At 32.8% G+C, this 21,836-nt stretch overlaps 1 protein-coding gene and 1 pseudogene across 1 annotated transcript in view; one reads left to right on the top strand and one right to left on the bottom strand.

Annotated features, from left to right (window-relative positions):
- KCNH7 (potassium voltage-gated channel subfamily H member 7) overlaps positions 1-21,836 on the top strand; it is a 404,901-nt gene that overhangs the window by 66,627 nt on the left and 316,438 nt on the right. The gene's annotated exons all lie outside the window — the stretch shown is intronic.
- Positions 4,350-4,468, bottom strand: LOC112470536 (annotated as a pseudogene).

Below are 21,836 nucleotides of genomic sequence, written 5' to 3'. Positions count from 1 at the left end.
AGTTCACTTCTCTGGCTTGAGCAACTTTTGTTTACATCGAGGAGTCCCAAAGCCTTATATAGGTAAGGCTTTCTTATATAGGTAAATACTTTCTTATATAGGTAAATACAGTTTAATAACCCCTTCAGAGCTCTAAAATTTCAAAAACAAAGAACCTTTAATCCTAGAGGTAAAAGAAGCCAGACCCAATCCTTACTTACCTATCTGAGGAAGGGTGGGGTCATATCTCTCCCTCTTTCTTGAAGAGGTAAAAAGTTTCTTAGGTCATTTGACAAGAACTTTTCATTGTATCAGCCTATTGTACTTTATTTGAATATTCTTTATGTTATCCTTTGCTTCCATAAATCATTACTCATTTTTTATTTATATTTCTTTGGCCTCAAAATGAGTCCATAATGGTATCCTTAAATTTCCTCATGTACATAGCAAATCATGAGAGTTCAAAGCTTAGCTAAAAGGCAATAAAGTTTTTAGTGTTGTTTGCTTTCAGTTTTTATTGAAACTTCTGTAAATTGACTCATATTTTAATGTAAAGGATGAATCTGTAAGAGGATTCAATGGTAAATCCTTTGGTATAGGAAATAATTTTTTGTAAATTTAATGCTTTATCAGAGTCGCTTAAACATATTTTGGTGCCTAATACAACTATAGAAAAAAATTTTAAGCAAATAAAATTAAGTCACTACTTAAAGGTAAAGTATTTCTTCAATATTTTTCAATATTTTTGGCCTACTCTTTATATCAAAAATATATATTTTTTCAGTTTGACTAAACAATATACCTTTCAATACCAATATAACTTTGCTACTTATCCTAGATCCTGCCCAATCTTTAATGCCTGCCCAGGAGCTCAGGCTGTCTACCTTTCTAGGTATAAAAGTGCAGTCATAATCAAACTACTGACGAAACGAGATACTTTTATTGCAAGAATTTAAATCTCACAAGAATTTGCTTGATTTTCTTGACTTTCCCTTACCTTAAGGCGTGTGTCGCATGTTTTCTAGAATACCCACTTATTTGTTTATTTAACAAATATATTCTCAGCTCTTAATATGTTCCAAGCTCAATGTGTCTCATGGAAATAATAGAGAAAGAATAGATTATTGTCTTTTTCTTCTGTAGTTAACAGATGAGATCTGTATACAAAACTTCTAGTTTTACTCATTGTACCTGACTCTAGCTTTGGTCTGCCCAAGTATAGTGAACTCTTTGACAATATGGACATCTCAGTAGTGCATGACACAAACTCACATGGATCGAATGGTTGAATGAAAGCATAGCACTCAAAGGTAGTGTGTCTGACGAGTGCTAAATTATTGGAGAAACTCTATAACTTGACAGTTGTCCCAAGAAACATGTTCTTTGGCTGCTATTTAACTTGTATCAGTAATGCATATCCTTGTGAGAAATATAGGGTCTGATATGTGCTCCCAGGACATAGTGGAGAAAAATCTTTTGACATAATGTTTTTGTAACATGTTTGTGAGAATTGACAAAATAATTGTCTCTTCACTACAGTTCCATTAATTAGAAATTATGGTAACTTAGATACCTTTGTGGTCAAAAGCTTCCAGGAATATACATTTCCAGAAGTAGTGGGGTGTGGCTAACTCTATAGTCATTTCAGGGGGATATCATTTTGTTTTGTATTTCTTGCCAGATTTAAATTCTAGCAATAAAGCTATATCATTTTGTCAGTAGTCTGTCTGAAACTACACTTTTAGAAAGGGAAGAATGCATTAAATAGACTAATTGTAGAACATGAAGGGTAGTCATTAAAATTAGCTGCCTTTTCAATACATGTTGAGAGATTTGTCTGGGAGCTTTTCTTTCAAATGATACTATTTCAATCATGCCTAACATTTAAATCTCTAAACACTGATATTCCCATTTTAAATTTAGCTGGCACCAGAAGGAAATGGTAAAACAGCAGATGATTACCTCAGTAATTTATTCCACATTTTCTAACAGCTTTACAGATTCAAATGAAAAATAATAATCTAAAAATGAAAAATATGCAACTAAAATTAAACAGAGAAAAATATTCTTAAGCCAAGAGATGTTTTTCCTTATACTTTCCCAAATGGTGAAAAATAAATTCCACAGTGAAGTATAAACAGGACCTAATTTTACTACTGGTTATGTATTGATGACTAACTTGGACTTTTTAATAGTCTTTTAGATTATTTACCTAAAAGACTAGTTGATGTTTGTTTTTGAATTTGCATTACCTAAAAGCAAATCTCATCTTAAAAACATCCTATATATTAATTAAATTGTTCTTTAAAACAAGTCCTCTGAGTGTTTTGATTTAGTTTTATTTAATAGTTTCAACAGAAAGTAACAGAGAGGAAATTTTCCTCTGATGTTACAGAAAGGAGGCTGAAGTGGGAGAAGTGTTACTTCAACAGTAGTATTTATTGAGTGTCTAATATATGCCAGGATTTGTCCTAGATATTGTGACAGCAGCAAACAAAGGGGCAAGGCCATTGTTCTCACATAGTTTACATTCAAAGCTATGACTTTTATTAAAATTGGAACTTTGATAACTTATTCTATCTCATGTGGTTGTTTTTATAAATCAGATTGGCTTCTCATTTAGTTCATACTGTTGAAATTTTGATTTATTTTGAAAGAAAGATATACAAAATCTTATCAATCTCAAAGTCTATCAAATGACAAGTATTTCTTTTTATGCTTATTTTATAACTCATTTATGATGATTAACTTATGAAAACTCAGAATTCTTTAGTCAACATAATTACAATAGAATCTATTCCTTAAAATTAAAAGTGAAACATTGAATTTAAAAATGTCACTTGCTTCTCTTAACTACTTCTCTTAACTTAGTATTTTGTTAATACTAGGATCTCAATTTACTTAATTCGGCAATAATAAAACAGATATAAATATAGATACAACTGTATTGTATACAACTATATTTGGTCATAGTACACACTAATTCTAAATATTTTAAAAGATTATAATTTAGATTTACCAAGTATATGCTGATGATATTAATTCCCCCAAACCAAGCTGGTTACATATCATGATTAGTATTTCATATCATAACATAAATAGTATGGTAAAAATTTTTATAAGTCAATAATAAAATGATAATGTTTGTTTAAATGTGTCTAAGTGGATTGAAATTTCTGTTACTACATTTTAAGGTAGATATACTACATTTTTTTCACCTGTGTTAAGGTGGGAACTGTTCATTGTGATTATCTTTATATTAAAATCTACATTCACACACCATCGTGTAAGGATTCTAGCTAAATGCTCCTGAGAAAAACTGCATCAAATTACATTAAATAAAGCAGACTGGTAATTTTTTATTATGTAATAACTGCATATTTAAACATTAACCATATAGGAAATGTCCTCTGTTCAGAAGAAAATAGACTCTTTTGGAAAAAAAAAATTCAATTTCATTGCTTTTTTTTCTAGAGAAGAAATAATGGCAAAGAATGTTAAACATCAAAAGGAAGAATGTTGTACAGTAAGAAACCTCATATTTCTGTTCAGACAGCCAGCCATTGGATGCACAGTGGAGCAGATTTCCCAATGTAGAACTTAGTAGCCAGGAAATTCATATATATTTGGGGCCAAAATGAATTCCTTGCAAAGTGATTCCTGTTCTTAGCACTCTACCAAAGCTGCTTTCTCAAATTTCCAAAAGCTTGCTGAGGGCTGAATCCAATGACTTCTTCATAACTTCAGTTTTTTCTTTGCATTTTATTCATTTGGATTTGAATGATTTATATTCTCTTGTTTTGACTGTTTTGAATATCTTTTCTCAGTGTCCTTTTTCAGCTGTTCTTTGTCTATTCCTCTCTTAAATCTCCTGAACTCTTAAAAATAAAAGTAAAAATAAATGTAAATTTTTTAAGATTCTGTCCCTGGACGGACTTTTCTGATCATCATTTCAACAATTGATATATGATTTATAATTTTATATAACCATCCCTGATCTCTTACCTATTACTTGGATATCTCCACATGGAAAGCTTACTAGTACCTCAATCTCTCTTCTTGCTGAATTTTGCACTAATTATTTTAACCATTTTCTCCCAAGTCCTTTTTTTTTCTATTCATTAATTTCATTTTTGCTAGAACTCTTAATTTTTTAAAATATTTCCCATACCCTCCCCATCTTTTCTTATGAAACCTGTTGCCAAAGTTGTTGATTCACTCTCTGAAATGTCTCTTTTCCCTCTCTTGTGCTTTTTTGTCTTTTCTCTTTTCTACTACTTTAAGACTTCTACCACTTTAAGACTTCTTTCGCTTGGTCTATTGCAACAATTTCCTCTTTTCCATCCCTGTTTTTAGTTTTCATTTTTTAATGCCTACGGCACCTGGTCTTCCTAGGTGGTCTCCCATCTAAGTACTAACCAGGCCCAACCCTGTTTGGCTTCCGAGATCAGACAGGATTAGGCATGTTCAGGGTGGCATGGCCATAAATTCTGTTTTTAATTTCTACCTTCTTGAATTTATCTTTTATTATTATGACAATCATTGTGCTGATTTTTGTTATGCACTCTGGGAAATGAAAGGCTATTTCTAAGAGTATCATAGTGAAATAATAAATATCATTGTCATTTAATAATTAAATAAATTATCGATATTATTCTCTTGTATTAGTGCCTTATCCTGTTGAAAATGCTTTTATATACATTATATAGATTAAAAGCAAGTAATGTTATTTAATATACTGTTCAAGCTAAGTTGAAATTCATGAGGAAAATATAAGTGATTAATTCATAAGCTATTATTCTTGTGGAGAAGGAAAAATATTTTTTTGTCTACCCTGTTAGGTTTTTGGCTGAGACCCTCCACTGTAATAAAAGACAAATTAACAACAACAACAACAACAAAAAAAAAACAGAAGTTTAATAACATGCAAATTTACTGTATACATGGGAGAGACCCAGGAAAACTGAGTAGTAACTCCCCATAATGGCCCAAGCCACCACGTTAAATACCATCTCTAGCTAAAGACAAAAAAAGATATAGGGAGTAAGGGGAGTCAATTATGGGATGTTATCAGTCAAAGCACAGTAAATAGGAGTAAAGTTATGCAGATTTAAGTCCATGCTTTCTTCATTAATAAATTTCTAGAGATTGAGTCATCCAGGTACAGAGAGGGAGAAATGTAAGGGAGAAACGAAGGGAGGTTTCCCTTATAAATGTAAATTTCTATTATAAAAGAGTACATTCTACTGTTTTTAGAGCTTTTCCATTGACTGCAGTTTCTTAAAAATAACCAGCTTAATATAATACTTATGCCAAAGAGGCATATTTTTGGGTGATAAATTCTGCTCCCCTTCATTCTGCAAATAGGACTTTTACAACTTAACTATGTAACAACTAGGAGTTTGTTAAATTGTTAGTGAGGAAGAGGGAGTAAAAAAGAGAAGCTAAACAAGAAGGAGAAATAACTTTTAAGCTCGAGTCATTCATGCAGGAAATCTTATTAGCAAAGAAAAGTGAGCAGCTTTTTCAAACTAATTTAAAAATAATAAAATGGAATAGTGCCATCTGCAGCAATTCCTCTAGGATGCCAACTGAGAGATTATAGAGTTAGTTTTGAGTTTCAAAAGAACTGACTCCAACTAACATAAATGAGAAGAAATTTACTGAAATAATAGTATGGTTTTGCCAACTCAACCCAGAATTGAATTTATAACACCTATTTGAATAGATTAAAAAATTCAACATTTTCAGTCTCTTTGCCCCTTTGCTCATGATTCAGATTTTAGGGAAGGGGCACCTTCATGGCATAGTTTGAATCATACTTCCTAATCTGTTTTTATGAGCATCCGTGAAATTACAAGGTGCATTTCACATATAGAAAATAACTATGAAAGAAAACTGTATTGAAGGAAACTGTATGTACCCATTTGTCACATCAAAGCAGGCCAAACTAAACATATATACATACATACATACATATATACATACATACATATTATATATATACATACATACATATATATATATATATAAAATGTTCGATATGATGCAGAGAACAAATGGTAGAACATCTCTCAATACATGTTATTCATCCTCATAATGAACAAAGAAGGAAGAGAGAAACAAAGATCAGAACCTAACTATATGAATTTGTAAAATTCAGGGCAATCCTTTAATGATTAAATGTATTTTTGATGAATTTAAAAGAATTTTTTATAAATCAAACTAGAATGGACTATTATTAGTCAGAATTTCTTAATCTTCCGTTGTGCTATGTGCCCCTTTAACATTCTGGTAAATATAAATCCAACTTGAAATAATGCTTCAAATTAAAAAAAAAAAGAAAAAGAAGAAAAAAGAAAAAAAAAAAGAACCTCAGAGGAAACTATCATTATCTTGTTATTTAGATGGTTTTAAAAATATGAAATTTATTATATATAAATATTTTTCCTTTAATAACATATTAAATAAGAAGCCCAAAGGTGATGAATGTAGTAGTTTGGGATATTTACAACATTGTTGTTGATATGAAACTGTAATATCATTTGTAATGTCAGGATGAGGAAGAATTCACTTCACTACTCTTTAGTTCTTACAACTAGACAATAAAAATAAAATTGACACAAGACTAGTTGTGGAGAAAAACAATACAAGTACATAGTAGGTCATGATATGATGCTCAGATCATAAAATGAGGCTCAAAGAAATGATTGAAACAGGCACCTCTTTATGCTTTTTAAACAAAGAAATAATAAATTTGTGAGAAATTGACAGGACAAAGGAGCATAGTTGTTGGGATATCTAGTTGGTAAGGAATTTAAGTAGAATGTAGGCTTAGGGCAGTAAGTTAGTAAAATTAACAAGGATTTGTTTATGTAGGCTTCTCAGCTATAGGTTCTCTATCTCTGGCTAAAAGGCTGTCTCTGTTAATCTGATTGCTTGTTAGCCCTTTTATAGTAGGGAGGACACCTTCCACGTGAGATTTATTTCCAGAATTTAGAGAGACAAAAGAGAGTCAGAGAGCTCTTCCTGTTCTTGCTGCTTCTCAAGTGATTTCAATTCAAAATAATATGCCATTGTGTGATATTTTTGGGGTCGCCTGCTCTGGACCCCAACAGTAACAAAGATAAAGAAATTTTTAATGACATTGGGGTGAAAATTTTCCCCTTTAACTGAATGGACTCCTCTATCACAGATAAAATCCCTGCGTAATTTCAAAATATGATCCTGCCTAAACACAGAAATTATTTAGGAAACTTCTGCTTAGTTATTTTAATTCTAGATTTTCAGCTGAAAAAATGACTTATTTAAACATTGATAATGAAAAACCATTAGACAAAGATAGGACATTAACTGACTTTTTTTTTAAATGCAAGGTCTACACTAGAAAGCAAGGAAATAAATACTTGAAAAAAAAGTTGTATTTTCTTCTTGAAAATCCTCCTCTGTGTTCTCCATAAATATGTGTAGTTAGACATTGCTTGGTTAGTCCTTAAGTGATATTTTTCATTTTAATTTAGCATTAAAAAATATAGTTTCTGCTGAAAATTCAATTGATTATAGAAATGCATTCCTTTTAATATTTTTGAGGTAATATTTTAATAATGGAGACACAGTCAGCCTCCATCTTAGGTGAATATAACGATCAGTTAAATAGAACAAGTCTGCCTGACAAGTAGAAATATAAATTATGGCAAGAAAGGGACAGCAGAAGAAAAGCTAATCTGCTAGGATTTAATATAAACAGAAAAAAGTAAATTACTTCTCTATTTTGCTTACCTCTTTTATATATCATTCTCCTTACAGAACATTAAATGATAATATACTATATTGGTGAAAAATACCTTAGCTGTGGAAAGGGTATCATAAATTTCCATTTCCATTTTGATTTGTTCTTTGGAAATCATGAATGCCTTCCTCTTAAGAAGGTTAAATATAATGTTACATAGGATAAGCAACACATGACATTTAGAAATCAGGAGGGCCAGAGTTTCACATCAATGGACTCCTGTTCTGAGATCATATCATGCTTGTAGTAGAAGAGTCTTGGAAGATGAATCATCTTAGAAAATAATTGATTGGTGATGCTGTTGTTGCTTTGGCTTTTTTGTTTTTTGTTTTTAACTTGGCCTGGAAGTTGAATATAAGGGAACTAATTCTTGGCAAGTTCAAACAAACAAACAAACAAACAAAGAAGCAAAAATAATCCAGTTAAATTTTTTAAATGATGATTTAAAAATACATATTTATTATAGCATGAAAGAAAGAGGTACAAATTTTCAATGAGATTGATTCTTTCAGATTTGGCATGTTTTCCATAAAAATATAGAGATGCATAACTTTTTTTTCTTATTTCCATGAATCAGAACTTGAGCAAAAATAATTCAAAGTTGACATATTCTTTCATATACCCTTCAAAACATAAACCCAAAAAAATTTAAATACTGATAAAAATTATGCAAATCAAACTGTCTGACAATGTTAAATATATCTGTTAACCTACCTTTCAACTTGTATAATAAGTACATTAAGGGGCTTAATGTACTTATTAAATTATCCCTCTAAGGTATCTCTAGTCTAGATATATCATACAAGTTCATTCACTAAATATAATCTCAACTTGGAAAACATTTTATACTTATATTAATTCTTCTGCATAGAACTTTAAGGGTTATATTAATTCTCTGAATTCTATAACTACTGTATTCATTCTAGCATGAAATTTATCCAAGATGTAAACAAAAGTCCAGAGACACCTTTTTAAAAATAAATTTCAGGTTTAATCAGATAATGATTTGCACACTGGGAAACAGCCTTCGGTATGAACCAATAATATGTTGTAAAGTGGAGGGAATAGGACAGGGTTTATAAAGGCAAAAGTTGCAAAGAGCTGTTGATTGAAGAGATGGGTTGCTAGGAGAAACAAGAACATAAAGTTAACATTATTTGTTTTCTGACTGGTGGGGGCAACTGGACTTTGAATGGTTGCTGACTCAGTGATCAAGGAAGTAGGGATGTGAGGTGAGACCAATATATGATTAAGCATTTTTCAGGTCCTAGTTTCAGCCCTGGCTTGTAGTACAAAAAGGCTGTCTTTAATCACACAATCATAGCACAGGGAGTATTAACAACGATGCAAGGGATTCAATTTATTAAACAGTACAGTCGGCAGAGACGGGTTGCTGGCTCTGCAGGTAGTTCCAGAGCCCAAATGGGCAAAGTTATGCTCTGCAAGTAGCTTCAGAGCTCAAGCTATAAAAATTCAAATATTGAGCACAAATTATGAAATTAAAGTTTTTATAAGTCTTTAAATACTAATAACACTTTATTTTTAAGCCTATCTAGAATTATTGTCTTCTTTTACTGCATAAACTAAAGTTTATCAAGCATTCTTTGCTTGCTCAAATGATATGTATATTTTTTCCTTTGTGAGATTTAAAGTTAAGTTCAAAGACATTCTCTGTGCTCTCTCTGTATTTCCATCCAGAATACAGCAATGTTTGTGGTTCTGTCTTTGTATCTCCTCCTATTGTCGCCTTCTCCCTGCAGCACCGCTGCCTTGAAACTGATGCCCCGGCGTGTTCTGTTGACTCCCTGACTCTGCAAAGCTTGATTTGCTGTCATTAATAATTTTAAAGTTTTCATCTTTTACTCCTTTATGTCAATGGATTGGATCAAGATTTGCCATTCCTTTTAATTAATCTGATTAACCTTCCTAGGCTCACATAAGTCCCCAGGGTATATTTCATATTTGAAAGCAGAGAAGGCCCACTTTGAAGGTCTTTCTAGGTCATCAGTAGGATAAAATAAAGTTTACTCATTAAAAAGATTCACTCATTCCTATCGCAGCATTTATTTCTACCTTTAAACTTTACTTCACTCTCAGCAGAAAAGTTCTCTTCCCTTCATTCAATCCTTACTATCATCTTTAAATTTTAATCATTTCTGTGTGGTGCATTCCTTCAATACCCACAGAGATCTACTATGTTCTTTTAATTTGTTCTTTGAGATGTATTGCTTTTTGGTATTTTCTGTCATGGTTAGTCTATCTGTGTACTTCCTGCTCAATTATATAATTCAAGTGTCTTGGAGATCCTCTAATTCAAGGATTGGTTTTAATGCCTTCAGATCAGTGCAAATTTCAGCTTTTTAAACAGGCTTACTGTTTAAAATTGTTCTTTGCTATTCATCCCTCTCCTCACATTTGCCATCCCCAGATTCTTGAAACCCTTAACCTGCTAGATGTTTTACACTTTACTTGTCACATTTCACAACATATATTGTAAATTTTACTTATATATTAATTTTATTATGTTGTTTATAGTCTGTCTTTATCACTAGAAAATAAACCCCACAAGGACAGATATTTTTGTTTATTTTGTTCACTAATATATTCTATGAAACTAGAGGAGCATCTATACATAATACATACTCCAGAAATAGTTGTTGAATGAATGAATAATATTAATCTTCTGCATTGTGTCCCATTTCTGTGCCCCTTAGTTCTCAGTGCAGTGTATTTCAGAAATCCAAATTGGGTAGATATCTAGTACAAGAAGAAAAAAGGAAGAAGGAAAGAAAAAGAAAAAAGGTAAAGACTAAATAGATGCCTATTAACTTTGTTAAGAATTGCTTTGTTGCTTTATTAGCACCATATCGCCTTTTCTCATAGTTATATTGCTATAATTTTTAGGAGTCTTGAAAGTTATTGGGTAAAGAGTGTGGCCACTTGTATGCTAGTATCAGAGAGGGATTCTACTTTGTCAAGAGCAACTTTGGAAAGAAAAATGCAGAATTATGAGAAAAGAAGAGGATGACTGCCTAGCTAGCCAGATCAGCTAAATCATTGAGAATATTAACTTCTAGACACCCTCATACACGAAAAGTCTATTTTCCCTAGATCATCAACACCTTGATATAAATATTCAGTATTTCACACGTACATGATAGGATTGTCCACTAAGCAGTTCAACTAAACTGCAAAAATGAGGAGTTAAATTAATCTGGGGAAGGGCATAAAAACCTAGTATATCTTATCTCAGCAAAAAGACTATTATTCTAGCTGAAAAATCCAATCTGAATATCGCTGGGAAGCATATGGAATTTAAAAACTACACTAATGACATTTAAGACACAGAAGCCATAATAAAATTCTGTGGTTCGAGGCATCCTGTAATGTGTTCTGTGCAGTGTTGTCCCACAGGATTTTCCTGAGGGTTACGAAATAACGAAGCCACAAGAACATTTGCATTTCCTTTGTGCGAGTCCACACAGACCAAGTTTAGTGCATTTTAAAGACTTTTAAGAGGAAATTTTTTTTTATTAATATCTAAAAATTATCATTTCAAGTACCACTATTTGCTTTGACTCCCAGGCAACCACTCCAACTACAGTATCTTTAAATTATAGAGCTGTCAAGAAAGATAAGAATGAAAAATCATAATGAGTATTTAGAAGGAAGATAGACACATGATATAAATTACATCATCCTTTTTCTGAGCCACTTTAAGTACTGTAAGTAACTCTTAAGAGTCACTAGGTCATAATATAAAACATTACCCCTTTCAAAAAATAAATTATGTGAATAGCGAGTACATTTGAAAATCAAGAATCCAATTACACACTAGAAATTCTAAACATCAAACTACTGGTTAGTTTGGTGGCTTTTCATCATCCCAGTATGCTCCGTTTTGTGAGAAGTGTTTAAATTCAGTTCAACTGGTAGAACAATTTCAATTAGCAAGCCACCCTACCATCTTGAACTAGCCTACTTGGTAGGATATTGAGTTCAGTTCTGCCTACACATTTGCTGTCACTCCACAAAATCCCAGCTGCTCAACCGACACCAAGCTAGAATGTACAAACAATACTTTTTAAATATATCAACAAAAAGCAATAAAAACACAAGCACTTTGTTCTCATCCATGAAAAGTAGAGAATATGTGCTTGCTTTTGAAAACTCTTGGGAATAATTCCTAGGAACTCAGATATTGGCTTTTGTCCTTGTCGGTGCTAATAGATCAGAGACCTTGATGGTTTCTTTTATCATTTTTAACTCATTGCTGTTAAACCCTCAGACTCTAACCCCCATTTAAAAAAAGCTTCCCACCCCCCTTTTTTTTTTAAGATTCACAGTTTTCTTACTCATTCAACTGCTGTTCACACCAGATGGCATTTTTTCTACCTTATTTTTAAAACTTTTTTCTTATCACACCATCTAGCTACTCCTCCATGCAATGGAATACTCAGCTATGCTCTGGAGTTAAAATTTAAAACTCTGAAAATAAATGCATTAAGAATATTTTTATAGGCAGTTTTCATATCTTCATCCAAACAAAATTATTAATAATTTTTATACTGCTTTTTGCTACTTTGGCTTTATTATCATTTTCATATGGGCAGAAAAACCTAAATTTTTAAATAATGGCTGATGACAGGATTATTTCGAACTTCATGGTAACCCGACAGATCAAGAAGAGTCTTACTTTGTTTTTCTATTTTTTTATTCTGTCCCAACTATTTTGAGAAGCTTCCTAGATAACTTTAAGTTTTTAATATTTAAAATATTGTCTTTTAAATATCTTATGCTATTTATCTATTCTATATGTAATCTGCAGAAATTATGATGAGCAAATATGATTTACCAATAGATTAATCCATTTTTACTATGTGTATTTACTGATGTTTTACCTAATTTTTTTATTTACATACTTTCTTTAAGTTTATAGCAAGTTTTATTAAAATTTCAGGACCTCAATTTCATGAAATAGGAGTTTTGAACAAATCTTGGCTGAATTTCAGGTTTGATTTATTTCAAGCAGAAAGCATGTAAAGTTTGGCAATGTAAGATGAGTTTTGAATTTAAGTTTTCTGGTTCATTTAAACCTGGATCTCGAAGGAATCCTCGAGGGATAAGAACCCACAGGAAATGAAGCCGGATTCACTATAAATATTTTCAAGATAAAAATACTTTCTGACCTCTAACTCCAATTCCTTTTTATGTATTAACATTCATAACATTACTGTCCAAATCAGTCATCTTTTTATAAGCTAAGATGACAAGCTACTATTTGAAGACTATAAATTTTACTGTGGTATTATCACGAACGATTTAGCTGAAATGCAAAATCACTGTAATTACTAAACCTATTCTCTAGTAACATTGATTTCTATATTTATATTTATATTATATTATATAAATATAATATATATTTATATTATAGTACTAGCTTAAAAAGATGAAAATTAAAATATAGAAAAGAAATTGAAGGGAAATCATTATGTACTTTTATAAAAGATATCTAGATACAGTAAAATTCACCCCTTTACCTTACAATACAGTAAGCTCATGAGATTCATTTTGCAAATTCTATGTATGTAAAAATAGTCTTTATAAAGTTATATTAGCTCTAAGTATCAGTGGATTAACTGAGTTGGGAGGCAGCAGACTTTGGCTTATAAGAAAAAAAAATGACAACACACTTAAGTGCTTTTTAATGCCTTTTTTTTTAATAAATAAAGAAATATATAAGCAGAAAGCTTTTTTTTTTAAAGAAGAAAAAACTGAGTGACAATTGTAACGATATTTTATGTAGCGCATGCTTAGTGTAACTTAAGGTACTTATTACCTATTTTTTGTTTGTATAGTCTTCTTGAATTATGATTAAAAATGCATACTTCAAAAGTAAGAAGTAGTATTCTGTTATATAATATTGAACTCTGCTAAGGTTAATATCCAGTTAGTCCCATTGAAAAATATCTTTTGTGGGAAATATTGCTATTTCAAGGAATATTCTGTTACGGCAATAGAAGTTATACTTTTTCTTGCTTAAGGTGACTTTTTATTGAAATTACTTGGTAAGATTTTTATTTTCAAACTAAAAGAAAGTCTTGATTAAGGGATTTAACCTATGTTACTTCCTAGATATCCCATCTAATAGTCTTGGTCATTTATTCACTTGAATTAATGGGCTTGTTAGTAAAAAGCTTTTCAGTAGTGACACTTTTTTGTTGAACTGCAGTTATAAAAGGTAGGTCAAATACAGTGGCTGAGTAGAAGTAAGTGAGCTATGTTAAGGTAAATGAAGCTTAAAGTAGAATTGGAATTAAATTGGCAAATGACTATCAAATCGCTTTATATTTTGATTGTTGACAAGACCCTTATATGGCATATCTGTCTATAGAAAGTCTAGAAGTTCTACTGGGCAAGTTCTATAGAGTCAAAGAGTCATACAGGATTATTCTCAAATTTCAATGTTTTAATGTCTTCCAGAGACAAAGCATCTTTGAGCATCTGGCTACCCAAATATCAAAAAATAGATAGGTAAAAACCAATGAGTAGTAGTTAAGTGGGGTTTAAATATCAGCAGGACTGCCACACTAGTCTTGTTTCTGAAATCACAAATTATTGTGGTAATTAAAAGTTCTGTAAATTAGAATATAACTATATGTGTAGAATTAAAACTGTCAGGACAGAGCTAGTGAGAATGTGATTATTAGAGCTAGGAGGGATTGGAAATACCTTCCTAGTAGAAAGCTTTTTTGCCTGGGAAGAACTTAATTACTACAAAGGAAAATACCAGAATCATGGGGAAAGAAAGAGACTTGCTTAATCTTAGGTTGTAATATTAGGTTGTATCTTAGAGAAAATATTTTTTAAAATTATTTGTTTAATACAATAAAAATTATATCACATTTCTCCACAATTTGTATTTTGGGATTATTTATAATGCATTTACTAAAGGAGACCTTTAGGACCTTTTAAATTCTCTGTGATTTGGGGTACCAGTAGTCAAGTGGGTTTGTCCATTTTTTCATAATCTGACAAATGTCTGTGTTTGTAGGGATGAATTCTTTCTTATTTCTCCTTTCATAGCTCTATCTCCCTAATGATTTCTGGGTCATTGATATTTTAGGGATATGATAAACCCCAGAATTATGTGGTATTTGAAATGGAAAAGGGTTCTTCTTTGTGTCTGTAAAATATCTTGAAATAAATTCATTTTACCAGAACTAAGATGAATGTGTTTATTATATAATTTTGTGACAGTGAATCGTCCTTCTTACCCACTAATATATATATGGAAAATGTTATAAATATGTTATTTCTCTTTAGATGCAATTTATGATAATATGTCTAATTCTTGTTTTATGAGTAAGGTTTTTATGAATGACCCAGGCACTGGCATTCTAGAGTGTCATACTATAGATTCTAAGGCCTGCTTTATAGTCAGTCTTTTTAAATTTTATTTTTGTTGTCATTGTTATCAACTTGCTCTAGACTACAGAAATTGTGACCAGTAGTAACGTCCGTTGGCTCACAGAGCCACTGCCTTAAAACATTCTGCATACTCTAATTTTTAATACAAGAAATATGATAAGTCTGGTATTCTAGTCAATGAGTCTGAGCTCTGGTTCCAGTTCTTAATCAAGTTTTACTTATGTTAGTAAATTAGTATGTTGTTATTTTTCCATTTTCTACCTTTGTTAACATTCTATATTAAATAATATCATTTCGATTTTGAAAATAACCTCTAGATTGTTTTCCTTTTAAATCTTAGATTTATTCTTTTTTTCCCTCTTTTTCTTCTTTTTTATCATGATATTATCAGTTAGGAATTGCTCTCTTTAGAACAATTTTTAATATATAATTATTAATTATCAATATCATTTTAATATATAACATTGATATTGATGGTGTTATTACTATTAATTATTGTTTAACATTAATATTAATATATTAATACAGTATTAATATATTAATTTTAAAATAAATACATAAAGTACAAAATTCAAAATGCTAAAAATAGTATGCAAAAAAGCCCTCGCCTCTGGCCCCTAGCCATCCCCTTCTACTTGCAAGCAATTACCACCTGTAACCAGCTAGAGAGATGCATATGACAGACTCTATCCTACAGTGATGTAATAAGAGAAGGATCGAGGGGGAAACATAAATCGTGGAAGTTGATAGTAATAATCAATGAAATAGGAAGAAGCAGAAACTAGTGAGAGAATCAGATAAGGAAAATTTGAACTTTAAATATTCAGATACCTAGAGTTTCTTCTGGGCCATCAGAACCCGTGACAAATTACCAAAAGCGAATAACATTTCAGTTCACCTAAAACCTGAATGCATTACTTCAGAGACTTTTCATACTCCTGTACATTGTAACCTGATAATAAACTTCTACCTGAGATAATGGGAGCATATCTCTAATTTTTGTTGCAAGAAACATTACCATATTTCACAAACAAGAGATGTGGCTTTGCTAAATTTCAAGAATACTGTCTCTCAATCTCTCTGCTATTCTTTTTCGTAGTAGCAAGTTACGGTATACCAGCGTGCGCTGTGATGACAGGAATGAGGCCTAAAATGAAGTACCTGTACTGTTTTAATCATGTACTTAGTTGAACTGCAGATAATTTGTCTAAAATGTTATTCTGGTCTCTTTGAAGAAATACATTTAAAACTTTTAGTTCTCAAAGGAAAAAGGGAAAACAGAAAAATAAAGCATCTCATTCTTAGCAAGGAATGAAATATGAAAAGTGTAATATGGAAAATAACAGATAAAAAACAAAATGGATTAAATATACAAACTGCTATTCATATAATCAATAGACTCAGGTTAACATTTAACTTCTTAAAACAAGAAAGATGTTTTTCTATTTTATAGCTAGTGATGAAACAAGGGGAAAATTTTATATAACCTATGAAAATATAGAAATAAAGTAAGAGGAAGCCCATTTTATTACCATTCCATTAACAAATACAGAATCAAAATTAAAGTTAAAAGATCAATTAAACCAATTCGTACTATCCCTATTATTATACACATTGCTTTGAACCATTTTCAAGTAACCTTGATCTTATACCACACCTAGTTCTGGTTTCTTACCTTCCTTGAAACTATGTCTCTACAACACAAATATCTGGAGATGTGGCTTTCAGGCTTAGAACTTCTGTCACTATTTGTACTTGGAGTCACCTCTTGGTCTTAAAGACAACATTTGGAATTCTTCATACAATCATTTTGAGCATTGATTATCTCAAGTGATAAAATAAATATAGTTTCAAAACAGAGCATGAAGAGAAATCCAACCATTCTCTCCATCCATAAATCTGTTCTCAGGGAACTTGATTGTTTCAAAGAAAATAAATTATCTTAACTCTAAGAAAACAAGACTTTTTAACCTTTAAATTGAGTTTTTAAATCTTATACATATTTCACATTGCTTCATAAAAGTTAGAGGATACTTTGTAAAGGGAGTAAAGTATGAAAGTGCTTTGAGAAATGCAAAGTGTTTTGTAAATCTCTAAATAAATAAGAACATCATTATTTTTTATGGTATAGATTGCTAGTTATCTATATTTCTTAAGAAGGCCACAGTAGAGATTACGAAAGTTGAGATTTTCATACTTAAAACTTGAAACTTAAAACTGAACTCAATTAAGACTGTTGAGCAACATGGAATTACAGTTAGCTGTGGGCATATTGGTAGTGATAGATGGATAAAACATATATAACATCTAATATATAACATGGAGTATATGATATACAACATAATCTAATATAATATTATAAAAATATAACACTTTATTTAATATATAATAATATAAAAATATATAACAACCCTATTACAAAATGCTTTTGCTTTTAATTTTTATTTTTTTGACTTAACATGAAAATAACATGTTAATATGAATAGTGCTAGCATAACAGTGTGCCATTGTATAATACCAAACACCTCTCCACTGAAACACTGGTTGACTTTTACCTTGAGAAGACTAAGTTAACTTGTGTCTAGTCAATCATCAAATATTTCTGAAGACTATATCATGTGCAAAGTTTTGAATTAAGATTTTGAGAGAACTAAGAAATCATAAGAAAAAAATTCATGTCCTTGAGATGATTTCAATGCCTTTTATACAGCAAACTAACAATTCTAGAAAGTTCAGAAGCGTACTTTATGAATAACCCCTGACCAAAAGAGCTACAGCATTTTTGATGATGTGGCAGGCATTGGGAAGGTAACAGAAAGAGGAAAGGGAATCGAAGATGAGGGACTAGAGCAACGTCATGAGGCAAAAACAGTAGAAAGTTTGAGGAGCTGTATGAGGTGCCATGATGTGGAGCAGGAAGGTCACTACTGAAGATCTGGCCAGGAATCAAGAGGACTGGGACATCTCATATGATTGATTGGCTGAAGATACCAGTTTGAGGTTTCAAATTCGATCCTCATTGAGGCATCATGAAAGATGTTGAGCAGGGGCATGACTATAATAACATATTGTGTATCCTGTGCCTTTGTGACTATAATAACTCTTCCTGTATCCCGTGCCTTTCTCTTTAATTGGATGTACTCATGAATTGTAACTTCAGACCCAAACTCACTTCCTTGTGGTCAGGAAGGAATGTCAGCATCCCCAATCCCCCTATCTGGGGCTGACTGGCGTCTAGCTGCACTACCAATAGTGACAGTGCCTGATGTGCCTGAGAAAAGCCTCGGGAATCACTTTACCTTTCATTCACAAAGCTTCCTAACTCCTGTTCGTCTGCTGTGTTAGCTGCATTAAGGCCTAATACTGGGACATAGCTCCAAATCCATTTTTATAGTAAGTCTTTGCCTCATCTGAGTATTTGGCTCCTATGTTCACTTAATTCCGCTCCCTGACACACACGCACCTGCTGTTCAGCTCCTGCTTGGGATCCTGATACAAAGGGATAGATCTCTCTGAGCAATGATGACTTGACATTACCATTTGTCATTGAATTATCACCGCTTTTGTGTATCATCCACTGAACTGGAATCAACCACCCTTCACCTCGGGTACTAACATGCCAAAACCTATTGGAACATTTCTGACATAGTGGCTTCTTGGGACACTGGCTTTGGACATGGACTGCTTGGGTCCCTTTGTCTAGATTTGTTTTTGCTGTACAGTCAATCTTCTCCATGTGCAGTGCTTTAATGAATAGGCACTTCTGGGACTCAATTCAATCCCCAGCCTTCTGTACCCATGCACTGTCACTCTAATATGTCATACCTTATAGCTGTGTCTATTCTCGCTATGTCTAAGTGATGATATCTTTAGATGTGGCTATTGACCTCAGATTATAGTAGAATGGGAAAAGAAAGAATAATTTTGGATCTGAGACTCTAACTACCCCCTGAAGCCAGATCAATCTACATGGAAAAATATTAAGGAGGTGCTCCCAATGACCAGGCCTGGGGTGCCGTCACTGTCAGTCCCAGCCAGCAAAGAAAGAATTAGAAAATTAGTTAGGCTTGCCTGATGACTGGGCTCCACGCAGGACCTGGGGCACAATATCTCAGTTGCCTGCAATAGCCTAGGAAGTTCCCCACTGGTACAGCTGCATATACAGTTAGAAAAAAATTTAACTAGCAGCTAAACAAAACACTTAGGTAGCAAGGCAAAATTAGAGAGCATGCAGGTACATGTGGCTGGCAATTAAGATGTTCAAGAAAAAGTAAAAGTGTATCAGAATGTGGTAATGATGCATCTAAGTATCTATGATGACAACACTCAGAAATAGTAGTAGACAGTTGGCACTGGGGACAAATAAGCTGAGAGGTAGACCTTAACCATTTAACAGGAATTTGAAGCATAGCCCTTGAGACAGCAAATATGTTGGGGTATGTATACTGTGAGGGTAAGGGAGCCAAGATCAGGACAGGCATGCTGAGGAGGTTTTAAAAAGAGGATTTAAAAATAGACATTAGGATAACAGTACATCTATGAGAACTGGAGCACACAGGAGCTGAGGAGGTCTGAGGCTTCCAAAGAAGATGGACATCTATATTTCAGAAGGGCCTGAATGCTAGCAGGTGTGGGGAATTCAAAGAAAGTTGAGCTCCTGCATAGGTGTGGATTAATATCCAAAAGCAGAGGTAAAAGTAGGTTTCTCAGAGTAGTAATCTAGTGGGGAGGGATTATAGACTAGGAATTAGGCTGGGCCTAACTTAGACCCAATGAAAGTGGTGTTCGGCTTCTACCAAATTTACGCGGCAGTGTTCAGCATAGATGGAATGAAGGCATGTAAACAACTTGGTTGTCTGAGTCTCAACAATAGGGAGACGGCAATTAAGATGCATTAAATGCTGCTTTATATTATTAATTTTGTTCTTCTAGAAGCCCACATGTGGTGGATGTTACCCTCATTTTATGTATTAGTCTCAGTAAGGTTAAACCATTGCTTAACAGCCAGACAGATATCGTAACACAGGGCAAACAGGGCTCTGAGCTTTGTTTTGAACATTTTGTCTAATGTGATATGTAGGCATCGACTCAGTTCCAGTGTTTCCTTTAGGATTTTTGTCCCCTGGGAAGAACTGGGTCAGGTAGGCAGCATTTAGCATGAAGTTACAGAGTTCAGAGACTTCCTGATAGAGTTGGAAAGCCTTCATCAGCAAGTTCTATAGAACCATGATTAAATGAAAACTACCAGGACTAACCTGTTCTTTCAAAAATGTGACTTAGGGCACTGATCTTCTTAACATATAAGCTGTGCTTCTCTGTGATAAAGAACTCTAGGCAGGATGACCTTGATGGGGTCATCAAGAACTCACCAAACAAGAGGTTACCCACAGAGAGAGTAGGGCCTTTGCAAATGAGGACTAACAGCACATTTATGTGTAGATATGTGTATAGATACATACACATATGCACATGCACACATACCCACAAACACATGTCACTATAATTGACCATTAACTTGGCTACCAGACTTTAAGTTTAGAACTTTTAAAAAGGAGATATTATAGAAATATTCTCTCATTGTAGCAAGGACGGAATATAGCTGTTTTCTTCTTATCACTATTTTCAAAGGCCAAACAGTATTATCCTGTGTCCAAAACCTTCTTGATCTTATAGAAAGTGCTGTAATGGTCAAGCCAGCAAAATATTTTAGATTAAATCAGTAAACTTCCAGATTTGCATTTGTGATTGACTTGGAGTATTATAATTTTTGTCTTTGATGTTATTTTTTGAAGGCCATATTTTCAAATGTGACTTTATTTAACCTTTTTTTTATTTTCCCCATTAGGGGTCTTATATAATTTAATGTATATAGCCCAAATGCCTACATTTTATCTCATCATGTGAATAACAGCAGAACCTTGGCACTGACCTCAAATATTTTTGAAACTCCTTGGAGTACTCACACTTTCACTATGCCCTTGTGGCCATGTCTCATTTCTTGCTGCCTGCTTGGATAATCTCATTTTGCCTTTTGCTAGTCACAAGGCTGCATTCTCTCACTGCTGTGATCCATGAGTATGAACAGGGTCCTCTCCAAATCTCTTAGCAGCTTCTCCTCTCGAAGCTCTCATCCACTGCTCTGGGTCCTCATGTCACTCAGAAGCCAGTGCCTATAGAACAGTGAAACAATCTATAGCCCAAGGATGCTTAAGATTGATTACCCTGTCCTTCCCAGATCCCTTTAATGGACTCAAGGAAGACATAACTGTCCAATCTGAAGTATGCGTCTTTAGCTCACTTCACCAATAATGTAGAGATATTTGTTGTCTAAATTTTGGCAGCCCAAAACAAAAACCAAGTTCTCCAAAATACTACATTTTGTGTGTGTGTGTGTCAAAAACCGTAAAGGCAGTTTTCCTTCCAAAAGATGTCAAAGTTTCACTCCATGTCAAGATATAAATCTATAGGAAAGCAGAAATTGGCTTTATGCTTCACTGGGAGGTTGGATATATCATTGTCATACTATTAAGTAGATCAGATTCTAGGTCTGCAGCTGTTTTTCTGTGAGACACACTTCTTTTCCCCCTTTTCCCCCTCTAAGCTACAGTCTGGGGCATCTTCTTTTAGAACTATAATG

The sequence above is a fragment of the Pteropus alecto genome, unplaced genomic scaffold (assembly GCF_000325575.1).
Source record: "Pteropus alecto unplaced genomic scaffold, ASM32557v1 scaffold3, whole genome shotgun sequence".
NCBI lineage: Eukaryota > Metazoa > Chordata > Mammalia > Chiroptera > Pteropodidae > Pteropus > Pteropus alecto.
The sequence above is the reverse complement of the archived record's forward strand: the minus strand, read 5'-3'. Positions and strand labels throughout refer to the sequence as shown.